Source organism: Tursiops truncatus, chromosome 19 (genome assembly GCF_011762595.2).
Source record: "Tursiops truncatus isolate mTurTru1 chromosome 19, mTurTru1.mat.Y, whole genome shotgun sequence".
Lineage (NCBI taxonomy): Eukaryota > Metazoa > Chordata > Mammalia > Artiodactyla > Delphinidae > Tursiops > Tursiops truncatus.
This window is the reverse complement of record NC_047052.1, coordinates 18,845,513-18,858,308: the sequence shown is the minus strand read 5'-3', so window position 1 is coordinate 18,858,308 and position 12,796 is coordinate 18,845,513. Positions and strand designations below refer to the sequence as shown.

At 50.2% G+C, this 12,796-nt stretch overlaps 1 protein-coding gene and 1 long non-coding RNA gene across 5 annotated transcripts in view; one reads left to right on the top strand and one right to left on the bottom strand.

Annotated features, from left to right (window-relative positions):
• Positions 1–931: 931 nt before the first annotated feature.
• On the bottom strand, positions 932–12,077 carry LOC141277251 (uncharacterized). The gene is made up of 2 exons (XR_012328314.1): positions 11,487–12,077; positions 932–6,246 (listed from the first exon to the last, which is right to left on the bottom strand). It is a non-coding gene; the product is annotated as an uncharacterized lncRNA (long non-coding RNA).
• The window catches only part of CTCF (CCCTC-binding factor), a 49,243-nt gene continuing 47,191 nt past the window's right edge, over positions 10,745–12,796 (top strand). For 2 of the 4 annotated variants that reach the window (XM_019935668.3, XM_019935667.3), the window contains exon 1: positions 10,745–10,927. The gene's annotated coding sequence lies outside the window, so the exon portion shown is untranslated. The remainder of the gene's footprint in view (positions 10,928–12,796) is intronic. The other 2 variants (XM_004317558.3, XM_019935666.3) reach the window with 1 other exon arrangement.

The window sequence follows — 12,796 nt, the reverse complement described above, 5'->3', positions numbered from 1 at the left end:
CCTGTGAAAGTGCAGGCGGGGGTGACTGGACTAGCACAAGTTCATGGCTTAACCCACAGGAGAAGACAGAGCCTGGGCAAGAAATGTAGGATGGGAAAATTTCCCAGCCAGGGGTCAACTGGGACTGTCACTGGAAATCTGAGTGGCTCTACATCTCTGCATTCCAATTCTGGGAAGGGATAAGGTACCTAACTCTGTCCTCTACAAGGAGAGTCCTGAATCCCGAGCCTCATATTCAGCTCTAGGTGAGGGTGGATATGAAGGTCAGAGGGTGCAGGAGCTAGAATTAGGGCACTATGAGGTACAGCCGAAGGACTATCAAGGCCAAGACAAAAAGAGCCTCGGGCCTTTGCCCCACTAACCCTACCCAGCTCAGAGCAGTGTGAACCAACCCCATAACAGCCACTCAACCCCTCTCCATCAGTGACTTGAAGTCAGGCTGGATGGCCTCCTATACCCTGGCTCAGGCCCATGTCTGTGAGATGGTGGGGGGCAGGGAGAGCCCTTGTCCTCCCTTCTGTACACCTTGCCCTCCCCCAATACACATAGCCTCACATAGGTCTTCCCACAGGGCAAAGCTGCTCCGAGCACACCTCCTATCTCCTACCCTGCTGTCACACAGGTCTGGGGAGGCACTCACTCCCACGACTCTGGACAGTTGAGAGCCTGCTGTCTCCAGTGATGGGAGATTGATGACACCATCGGGAGTCAAATGCATCAGAGCAGGGAAAGCCTGTCCCCAGCTGTCCTGTGGAGGCTGTGCCAGCCTCTTGAGGGGACAGAAGGAAGTGGGCCTCCAAGTTCTGTGACACACTGCGAAGCACCCCATCAATCAGGTCCATCAAGGCCACAGCCGTGCCTTGGCCACCATCGTTGGGGGTCTCCCCGGAAGAAACTAATAAGCATGCACTGCAAAAGGACCAGGCTGAGGTAGTCCAGGATAAAATTTATTGTGTTGGTGGTCCCTGCAGGCTCCCCCAACTCCCCTCGTTTCCTTTTGCCCTCCTCCAACCTTACCTTTCCTCCAGTCTCCCACTCTTCTTCCTCATGTAGTCAAAGCTGCAGAGAACCAAAAAAAAAAAAAGAAAGAAAAAAAAAGGCATGTTGGTAAATGCAAAGAAGCAGATGGGTTGGCACGTGGGAAGAGAACTGCTGCTTTGTCTCGCCTACAGAGCGGGGGTGACTTCCTTATGTGCTTCTGCCTGGTGTGTGGGTACAATCTGCTGAACCCTAGGCATATGACATGCTCCCCCCAACCCCAAACAGCCCTGGAGTGCCCTATTTAGGCCATCCATCACCCATGGACAGAAGGCTCTTGGCTTGGCTGCCAGACCTGGCTCTTCTGGGCCTACGTAATACAGAAGGGTGAGCTTGGGAAGGACTCCCGGGCCTATACAAACAGCTCAGGAAGAACGTCTATCATTTGGAAAATAAGACTGTCATTGACCTGCGAGAAGGGGCCTCTTGTTTCAGAAGGCTGCAATGGGGTGTGCAGTGGGGTCACAGTTTAAGTTTAATGTCAATGGTCACGTCTCACTTATCTCTGAAGACACCCAGGGCATATGGGTCTTCAATAAGTACTGACTTGGAGCAGCTGAATAAGCAGATGAATTGCCATGCTAACACCAACGTTTGTAGCTATTTCCTCTGAATCTCCTTACAACTTTCTCCTCCACCTCCTCCTCAGGCATCCTCTTATAAACATCACTCCACAGGATTCCATTCTAGGCCCTTTTCTCCTCTCTTTTGAAACACACTCCCTGAACCACCTCATCCATTTCTCTGGCTTCCATCTATACGCTGAGGCTGTGTGCCAGTGATTCACACGGCTCTCTCACCTCCCAACCCCCATATCCAACTGGTGACTGGACACCTTTTGAACAGCATTCTCAAAATCAAACTTATCTCAAAACCTGTTTCTCCTCCAGAACTTCTGGAGAAAGTACTCAGGTACTAAGCCACGCAACTGGGCCTCACCCTTGACTCTTTCCCTGTCCCCTCTTCCCAGCCATCAGAATCTTCTCAATTAAATGCCTTAAATATTTCTAAATTCTGTTTCCTTCTCTTTATCCCCATTGGCACCACTCAGTTTCAGGACATGTTGACCTCTCTCCTAAACACTAAAACTGCCCCCTCACAGGCTCCCTGCCTCTGATCTTGCCCTTCCGTCCATTCTCCATGGTGCAAAGTGATTTCTAAAAACATAAACCCACCACTACAGTTTCTCTTAGGGAAAATTCCAGCCCCCTCAACCTGGCTCACAAAGGCTTTTAAGTGTGTTCCTCTCTCCAGCCTCACTTCTGCCACCTAACTTCTCAGTCTGCACTGGACCTCACCGAACCACCCGCAGGGCTTGCGTGCCCCTCTGTGGTACACTCTTCCCACTCCTCATCTTGCCTTGCTAATGCCTGGTTACCTGATAGGCTTCAACCTAGACATCACAAATTTCTTCAGGAAGCTTCCCTTCCACTGGGCTCCTGTCACAGAAGCATGCATTTCCCCTAGTACAGTACTAGGGGAATCACACCCCATTGCAATTGCTCATTTACTTTGTACCCTCCAATATATACATCCATAAGTATTTGCTGACTAGTCTACTAGGTAACAGGTACCACCCAAGTCTGCAAAAGATGATTGGTTGCCTTGCTTGTAGAGCTCGGTCCAAGTGTTTTGCTTTGTTTTTAAACAGCTTTATTGAGATTTAGTCCACGTACCATGCAATTCACCCATTTAAAATGTGCAATTCAGTAGTGGCTTTTAGTATATTTACAGAGTTGTACAATCATCACAATCAATTTTAGAGATTTCATCAACCCCAAAAGAAACTTGGCACTCTTTAGGTTTCATCCCTGGGACCTCTACATCCCCTTCCCTTTCCCGGCCCCCAGACCCCGAGGCAACCACTAATCTACTGTAACCACAGATCCTATAGATTTGCCTATTCTAGACATTTTTTTTTTTTGGCCGCACCATGCAGCATGTGGGTCTTAGTTCCCCAACCAGGGATCGAACCCGCACCCCCTGCAGTGGAAGCGTGGACTCTTAACCACTGGACCGCCAGGGAGGTCCCTGGATGTTTCTTATAAATGAAATCAGGTTAGGTCTTCCCAACTTACCCAATTGTAAGATTCACCTGAGAACTTCCGTGGAGATTCAAATTCAGAGGCCAGGGAATCTGTATTTTAAACACGTGCTCCAGGCAGTTCTCTATTTAATCAGGCTGCATCTGCCTTTACTGTTCCCAGCGAAAGTGGGTCAAGAAATAGCTTTTGATGAATACCGCTAAAACTTAACATGATCTGAAAACATTTTGAACATGAAAGGACAGTGTATGTTTAATGCAGAAAAAGCCTGGATACTCAAAATACTCCCCAGAGTCCCCCATGAAACATAGCTCTTCAGAGTGCACTTTTACTGGGACTTCCCTGGTAGCGCAATGGTTAAGAATCCGCCTGCCAATGCTCGGGGACACGGTTCAAGCCCTTGTCCAGGAAGACCCCACATGCCGTGGAGCAACTAAGCCCGTGCGCCATAACTACTGAGCCTGTGCTCTAGAGTACGCGAGCCGCAACTACTGAAGCCCACGCGCTTAGAGCCCGTGCTCCGCAGCAAGAGAAGCCACCGTGATGAGAAGCTCGCACACCGCAACAGAGAGTAGCCCCTCTCGCTGCAACTAGAGAAAGCCTGTGCACAGCAACAAAGACCCAATGCAGCCAAAATATAAATTAATTTTTTTTAAATGCACTTTTGGGCTTCCCTGGTGGCGCAGTGGTTGAGAGTCCGCCTGCCGATGCAGGGGACGCGGGTTCATGCCCCAGTCCGGGAAGATCCCACATGCCACAGAGCGGCTGGGCCCGTGAGCCATGGCCGCTGAGCCTGTGCTCCGCAACGGGAGAGGCCACAACAGTGAGAGGCCCACGTATCGCAAAAAAAAAAAAAAAATGCACTTTTACCACGGGGATCTCAAATAAGGAATGGAATGGAAGCCTGAGCAGGGGACAATATAGGGAGGGAGAACTGAGATCAGACCAGTGGAGGCGGCAAGCAAGTTGCATCCACAGGGGCCAGAGGGGGCAGTTAGAAAGGGGCTTGTGGAGTGGCTGAGGAGTTTGGGATTTACCCCCAGAACACTGTGGAGTCATCCATGGGCTTGAAGCAGGGGAATTTTGTGATCACATCTGTGCTTTGGAAAGGTTGCTTTGGCAGTTGTGTGGAGGGAGGAAGCAGGGAGCAGTGAGGAGTCTGCGGCTGTGGTCAGAGTGACAGTGCCTGAGCCAGGTTGGAGGCAGTGGAGATAGAGAGGTTAGAGTGAAGGGATGTTCTGAAGGTAGAATGGACAGGATTTGGAGATTGATGGGATGTGGGAGATGAGAAAATGAAGCTCAGGTTCCTGGCCTGTGTGGTGGATGGGTTGTGTCATCTTTCACTGAAAAGGGGGAGCCCTAGAGAAGCAAATTGGGAGGAAAGTGACAAGGCTCATAAGGGTGGCCTGGGAGCCATCCAGGAGGAAGTGTCCAGAAAGAAGCTAGATACATAGAGCTGGGCAAGAAAAGAAGGGTGTAGGCTAGAGGCAGAACTTTGAGAGTCCTCCTTGCTTTACTGATATCCAGTGACCAATCTGTTCCTCCCACACATGCAGCCCATGCCTTTTACTTGCTTCTCCATCCTTGACTTTTACCTACTAATGCTCATGAGGTTTAGTGTCTCCAGACTAATATAAGACAAAACATAAGGCCCTTGAGGACTAGGGACATCATCTTTCTCCAGTATTACCCTAGCCTTGAGCATAGACCTGGGCATCGAGCAGTTATTCAGGTTACAGATTAATAAGTCATGATTCCAAATACCTCTGCTATCTGCTTTCCAAGTGGCTGGAATTTCCTCCATTAAAGCCCTTCATGGGACTTCCCAGGCAGTCCAATGGTTAAGACTCCGCGCTTCCAATGCAGAGGGCGCAGGTTCAATCCCTTGTCAGAGAACTAAGATCCTAGCTGCGTGGTGTGCACCCCCAAAATAAATAAATAATAAAATAAAATAAAATTATGTTTTTAAAAAAAAGCTCTTCCTTTGGGTTAAGGCAATAGTGTCCTCCAACTTGCATTAAAGGGCAGACACCTTTTTACCCTTAAACAAATCACATAAAATTAGGAGAAGGGGGAGAAAATGAGGGAGCAGAGAGGCCCAGAGCCTGCCTGATCGACCTACCTTCCTCTTCCCCCTCCCAAGCAGCCCCTGAGCTAAAGCATCATGTCCAGAGGATCCCTATAAAAATGGAAATGCTACCTAACAGTGAGGAGCCCTGAGCAGCCAGTGAAAGAACAGGAAGAGAGAGGGTGGGGCTGGAAGATCTGAGTACTCATTCTGGTTTTGCCAAGTTACTGGACGACTCTGAGCAAGTCACTTCATTTCTAGAGCTTAGGACAAAACTGTGGCTGGCTCTTCAAAAAGAACTGTGAACATCAGTTGAAAGAGCAGTCATGAAGGTTCTGCAAAGTGAAAAGTGTACAGATTAGATGGAATATTTAAGGGTGATCAATGTATACCTGAAAAATGCAGGTAAGAGCACAGAGAACAAAAGTGACCTACTTTTCGAATGTGAGATGTAGGCCCAAGCAAAGTCCTTCTTTTTTTTTTTTTTGCAGTACGCGGGCCTCTCACTGTTGTGGTGTCTCCCTTTGCGGAGCACAGGCTCAACCTAATGAACTGCTTACCAAAGCTTTCTAGTAATATGGCTTCCCAGGAGGCTCTCCTATAGGGAGAGAATATGCCTTTTGCCAGCATGTGAGCACCAGTCCACTTCCCAGTTTAGTCACTTGGCTTATCCATCAAGCTCCTGTGCACCTGATGAGTCCCTAAGGAAGGAAGCCACTCTTGAGGCTGAGGGCCAGATCCTAGAACGTGGTGACTTCACCAGTGCCATGTGGTAAGCTGACAGCCTTCTGCTGATAATGCCCTGAACTCCTGTGGACTACAAACCTGAGATAGTCCACGGGAAGAACACTTCCTTAAATCACTTGGTGCTTTTAAGTCACAGCAGTTCTCGTTGGTGACGCAGTCCGGGATAGTACTGCAGGGAACAAACCTGTCCTTATTTTTATCATCCCAACTGTTCCACAGGCTCTCATCATATTACTTTTCCTTCTCACCTTGTTTCTATCCAGCATGAAACAGCCTATCCTATTGGTTTGGCTTTCCGTTCCTTGGTCTTTGGAGCCAATTTCATGAAGTAGGACACATCACCATTTCCTGCAAGAAGAAAACATTTCCTTTTGTTCCTTCCTAGTGATCCTCAGCATTTTCTCAGCCATGTAAGAGCAGCATATGGGAATCTTTGTCTTCAGAGAGCAGGCTCCAAGGCCACTTGGACCCCATTCCTGGTTTCTAACTGATGCCTCAGAGGTCATATAGTTGTAATTATAGTTGATATAATATAAATATAGTAGTTGTCTTAGTCCATTCAGGCTGCTGTAACAAAATACCACTGACTGGGTGGCTTATAAACAGCAGATGTTTACTGTTCACAGTTCTGGAGGCTGGAAAATCTGAGGTCAAGGCACCAACATGGTCATATTCTGGTGAAGGCCCTTTTCCTGGTTCATAGCTGTGCCTTCTTGCCATGTCCTCACATGGTGGAAGGGGCTAGGAGCTCTATGAAACTTCTTTTATAAGGCACTAGCCCCATTTATGAGGGTTCTGCCCTCAGGACTTAAGCACCTCCCAAAGGCCCCACTTACTAATACCATCACATCTAGCATTAGGATTTCAACATACGAATTTTGGGGAGGACACATATTCAGACCTTAGCAGTTGTAAATATAATTGTAAATACAATTGAGGGTTTTTGCCATCTAAATGCATTGCCTTGGACTTCTTTGGTGGTCCAGTGGGTAAGACTCTGTGCTCTCAATGCACGGGGCCCGGATTCCATCCCTGGTTGGGGAACTAGATCCTGTATGCATGCCACAACTAAGAGTCTGCATGCCGCAACTAAAAAGGATCCTGCATGCCGCAACTAAGACTGGGCGCAGCCAAACTAAATAAATCAATAAATAAATACATTGCCTTATATTTAAACACATGAATGCTTTAGAGGTGTGGAGAAAAGGGAACCCTTGCACTGTTGATGGGAATGTAAGTTGATACAGCCACTATGGAGAACAGTATGGAGTTTCCTTAAAGAACTAAAAATAGAATTACCATATGACCCAGCAATCCCACTACTGGGCATATACCCTGAGAAAACCATAATTCAAAAAGACACATGCACCCCAATGTTCATTGCAGCACTATTTACAATAGCCAGGTCATGGAAGCAACCTAAATGCCCATCAACAGACTAATGGATAAAGAAGATGTGGTACATAGACACAATGGAATATTACTCAGCCATAAAAAGGAAGGAAATTGGGTCATTTGTAGAGATGTGGATGGATCTAGAGACTGTCATACAGAGTGAATATATATAGATATATATGCATATATGTGGAACCTAGAAAATGGTACAGATGAACCGGTTTGCCGAGCAGAAATTGAGACACAGAAGTAGAGAAAAAACATATGGACACCAAGGGGGGAAAGCGGGTATGGGGGGGAGGTTGTGGGGTGATGAATTGGGAGATTGGGATTGACATGTATACACTGATGTGGATAAAATGGATGACTAGTATGAAAAAAAATAAATAAACATAAAGAAGACATTCTTTTTTTAAAAAATAAATTTATTTATTTATTTTTGGCTGCGTTGGGCATTTGTTGCTGCACGCGGGCTTCCTCTAGTTGCAGCGAGCGGGCGCTATTCTTCATTGTGGTACGTGGGCTTCCCATTGCGCTGGCTTCTTTTTGTTGCAGAGCACGGGCTCTAGGTGTGCCGGCTTCAGTAGTTGTGGCTCGCGGGCTCTAGAGCACAGGCTCAGTAGTTGTGGCGCATGGGCTTAGCTGCTCCGCGGCATGTAGGATCTTCCCGGACCAAGGCTTAAACCCATGTCCCTGCATTGGCAGGCAGATTCTTAACTGCTGCGCCACCAGGGAAGTACTAGAAGACACTCTTGAAGCTTAAAGATAAGATGGTTTGAGGCAAGGTCTTAGAAAGCGAATTAGTCAGATTATTAAAGGTACCAGAAAGAAAAGAAGCTAAGCATTAAAGTGTAAGTCAGCTTTGTTTCCAGTACATAGTTCCTAAGTATGCCAGGAGCTGTTTGGAGTGGAGGGCTGAAAAAAATGCAAAATGCAAATATTCCAGAGGTGTCTGGTAATTTTTCTCTAAGTTTGCCTTTTCTTTATGCTTGAGTCCTCAGGTGTACATAAGAGACTACTGGAATAATTTGGTTTCTAGAAAAAGGGATCACAGGTAAATTTTCCAGATACTTCACACATTTCTAGAATAGTAAATAATCTCATAAGGCAAGTACCTATTACTAGAAATCAGAAAACTTGGGTGTTGGTGCTGAGAAACCAAATTATCCCTTTTCTTCATGTCTGTACCCAAGCAGCTGAATGTTGCTTAGAGAAAAACCGCACACTGGGCCAACTGGTTTAACTTTAAACTCATGATCACAAACTTCAAATGGGTACCCCATACCACCAAGGCAGTCCCACTAGGAAAACTGCAAGCTTGCTTTCTCTCTCCCCTGCATTTGCACCCATCTTCACCCTTGTTACCCTAATTCCTACAGTGGAAGCATCCTGTTTCTATCCAGGGTCAATCCTCCCAGTTTCCTTATATCCTCCCATGAACTTCACCCTGGTTTAAGTCAAGCAAGTGAATTCCCTGGCAGGCCAGTGCTTAAGCTCTTTCACTCCTGTGGGCCTGGGTTCAATCCCTGGTCAAGGAACTAAGATCCTGCAAGCCCTGTGGCGCAGGAAAAAAAAAAAAAAAAAAAAGTCAAGCAAGGCTTCGCTCTCCTGTATCACACTCCCAATGACAAATAAACATGCTCTAGAACTCTTTCATCTTTTAGAACATGCTCTAGAATTCTTTCATCCTCTCTTAACCCCATATCCTTCCACATTTATCCCTGAATTTGCTCCCTTCGCAGCTAAGCTTCTCTCATGTTGCCTATGTGTGCTGTCTCTATTTCCTCACTTTCCTGTTCACTCTTCAACCCATTCTAGTCAGGTCCACACCTCTGATTTACCAACATGAATCAAGCCAAAGTCACCAATGATAATCTCGTCTTCCAAGGTGACCAATTCAATATATCCATGTTTCTGGCCCAAGTTTACTCCTCAGCAGCACTAAACACAGTTGACCATTCCCCTCCTACCTGAATCCTTCTCTGCCCTTGGATTCCAAATTCAACACTGTGGACTTCCTTCTGTCTTCCTGGCTGTTCCTTCTCAGTCTCCTTCTCCATTACCCTATCTCTAAATGCTGGAGTGCCTAGGATTTGGCCTTGGAACTTCTCTTCACTCTTTTCTCCAAGTCAGAGGTCTTATAAACTGACAGCCCCCACGTGCGGCTTAATCAGCTCATGCAGTTTTAAAACATCTGATTTAGTTGCCAACACCTGGAGATTTTACACACAACCCCCCCCCCCCAGATTTCCTTTAAAAAGAAAAAAAACAAAATATCTGTCAACATTGGGCTAACATTCTCATAATGGAACAATCAGCTCAATGGAGCAGAAGCTGCCCACTTGACGCTGGGTCCGTTTATTCTTCGTGATCTAAGGTAAGGGAGTTGAGAATACAGTCCTGAGTCAGATTACCATAAGTATCAAAGACTCTCCTCCCTGAGCCACCAGAACATCTTCCAGTCAGTCTTCAGGGAATTTTACCGCTGGTTGGGTAGAGTCCGCAGGTGCATCTCAGGGAGGGGGAGGGGCGACCGCACTGTGAGGGGCTGAAGGACCCCGCCCACAAAGAGCTCAACAGCTCTCGGGCAAAAACAAGAAATGTACGTTTATAAAATACACAACTACGCCGCTCCAAATACAGAAAGTCCTTTTGGCAAAAGACTGCTATGATCGTATAAAAGCATCAAGTCTGGCCTTCTTCTGGCCTCTCCGGGCTGAGATGGCCTGGGCACACCAGAAAGCCCTCGCCCTCTTCTCTCACACCCGGTATTAGGAGGCCCTCTTGTAGGGGGGAGAGATCCCCCAAAACCGCGGGGCAAGGACAGCCCTGCTTGCCGTGGCTCGCAGGCGCTGGATTGCTTCTGAGGAGCCGGGAGCGAGAAGGGACCCGCCCGGCCTTACCCGGTGGCGGGCTGCGGAGCTGCGCTCGGAGGGCGGGTCCGGCCCTGCTAGGGAGGAGACTGGGGCGGGGCCCCAACAGGGGTCCCGCCCAAGAACCGCCTCAGCCCCACCGCCTAGCCCCACCGCCTAGCCCCGCGCGCGCTTCCTCCAAACACCCTCCCCCCCGACCCCCTCCCTTACGGATTCAGAGCGGGTGACTGCAGCTAAGGAACCAGGTCAACCGGGCCGGGATCCTGGACCGCCCAGAGGCGACTGCCTCCGCCCAGGAAGCCCCACCCAGCGGGAGCCCGGACCTCAGGCTCCCTAAGAACCCACGCGCGACCGGTCGAGGGCGCGTGCGGCGTGACGCGACCCGCAGCGCGTCCCGTGACGCCATCGCGCCCGCTTTTGAAAGTTGGCGCCCGGGGCCGCCTCCCATGCTGCCCTGCGCCAACCCCTCCCCTCACCTTTCCTCCCCCGCCCTCCACTCGTCGCCCGACCGGCCCCCCCACCCGTCCCTTCCCTTATCAGCACCCGCGGCCCCGGCAGCGCCGACGCAGGCGCACTGCACCGCGCCGCCGCCATTTTGTGTCCGAGTCTGTGGAGCGATTAAACCGTGCGCGGAGCTGCTTCTTTGGCGGCAGCGGCGGTGGCGGTAGCCGGTGCGGGTGCGCGGAGCTGGCTGGGGACGCCGGGTGGCCGGAGCGGTGGAGCGGCGGCGGAGCGAGCGCTGCGGGGGGTGTGGCGCGGAGGTAAGGGGGCCCCGGGTGGAGGAGGTTTCGCGGGCCGCCTCTAGGTGTCACGATGGGGCCGCTCCGGTCGGCGCTGGCTGTAGCCCGGCGCCAGCGCCGCCGCCGGGGGGTGTTTGTCTCCCTCTACCGTCCCTGCTGCGGCGCGGCCGCCGCCATTGCCCGTCGCCGCCGCGGCCCGGCTGCCCCCCCCCACCCCGTCCGCCCGCTCGATCGCTCGCTAGGCCTCCCTCCTACGGCGCGCTAGGCCTCCGGCGGTGGCACCGACAGAGGCCCGCGCGCTGGCGACTCCATTTTCCTTCCTTTGTCTCTGCCCTCGAGGCCAGCTCTTGGCCCGACCGATCACCCGGCCGCGGCCCGCCCTCTGCCCTCCGCCCCTCCCGCCATGGGTGGCCTCAGCCGAGAGGCGATCTCCGCTCCCCGGCTTCCGCGCCCGCCTCGCTCAAGTGTCGACACCCAGCCACCGCGCGCGCAGCCAGGTCTCCATGCAGTATGGGTGTCGGGCCCTTGCCGACGCCTCTCGGGCTGCCCATCCTCCAGCCTGCCCAGTCCCGGAACCTACCCTGCGGCCTTGCGAGCGTCCCCCGCCGCCCGGCTGCTCCGCGGTCGCTCCTAGTCCGCGCGTCGCCGCCGCTGGTCTCCGTCTCCACCGAGTGGCGCAGGCGGCGCTGCTGCGGCTGCGAGTAGAGGGACCCCAGAGCTGCCGAGAGCTCCCTCTGCAAGGCTGGCTGAGCTGCTCGCGCCTCGACGCCGCCTGAGCGGGCGGGGGGACGCGCGCTCGCCGCCCCCGCCGAGCCCCACTGCGCCCCCAAACTAGCGCCCGGGCTCCTCGCCCGACCCGACCGGTGCGGCCCCCCCACGGTGGGCGGAAAGGACACGAGTTCCACAAGTTTTTCTCGAGCCAGGGTCGGATTCCCCTTGCAGTGATAGGAGCCTGACTTTGTGCGCTAAGAGATCTCAAAGGGATCAAAACTTAATTTCATTATGATCTCAAGTGACGTGACAGATTCCTGAATTCGGGATTATGGGCTGGCTAAATTGGTTCAGGCAACTCTTGAGTTTCCGTCTCGCTTTAAAACGTCCTGACGCTAACTTACTACAGTATTTAGTACCTGATGCTTTTAGGGCTAGGCGAAGGCAGTTTTGCCCCGGGATTGTGCAACCCGATCTAAAGCGCCAGTAGGGCAGAATGAATTTATTCTTGACTCCACTGGTAATTTGCCCATATGCTGAAATATGAGGGATGATGTTGTAATTAAATCCTGGGTCACTAGTTGCAGTTGGTTTATAAATATCTACGCGTAATGTAACTACTTTTTAGTAGCTGACTTCCTGCAGCCCTGAGTTCAGCAATAAGTAAACATTCGCATATGTAGCGTTTTCCTGCTTTCTTTGAGTTTACATCAAATAGGAAAGTTAAAATTCCAGGTCCCTTTTAGGTGGCAAAAGAAGTTAAACAGGGAATGTATGTTAAATTTATTCTGTCCTTAAGTTCTCTTGCATCATTAAAAAGCTTCCTGTCGAATTGCCAGTTTTTTCTTTTCCCTCAAATATTCTAGTACCTTAATACAATATCGTGCAGCACTTGATGTATCAACTGGGGTTGCTTTGGAGAGAGGAAAGTCTTGATTAAATAGCGGGGAGGGGGAGTGGGGAGGCTATGTTAAGTTTATGAGGATATTAAAACAGCCTGGTGCTAAGCAAAATTGACCGGTCTACTGTGTGTAATCTCTATCTGTAGGATTCTGCAGCAAATGCCTCCATAGGGGAGTGTTTTCAACATTACTTTTTTGAACCCTACAAAAATGTTCCTTCTCCCTCTCCTCCATAATAAAGTTGCCCTAAGTAACTAAATGCAGTAGTGTTGATGGA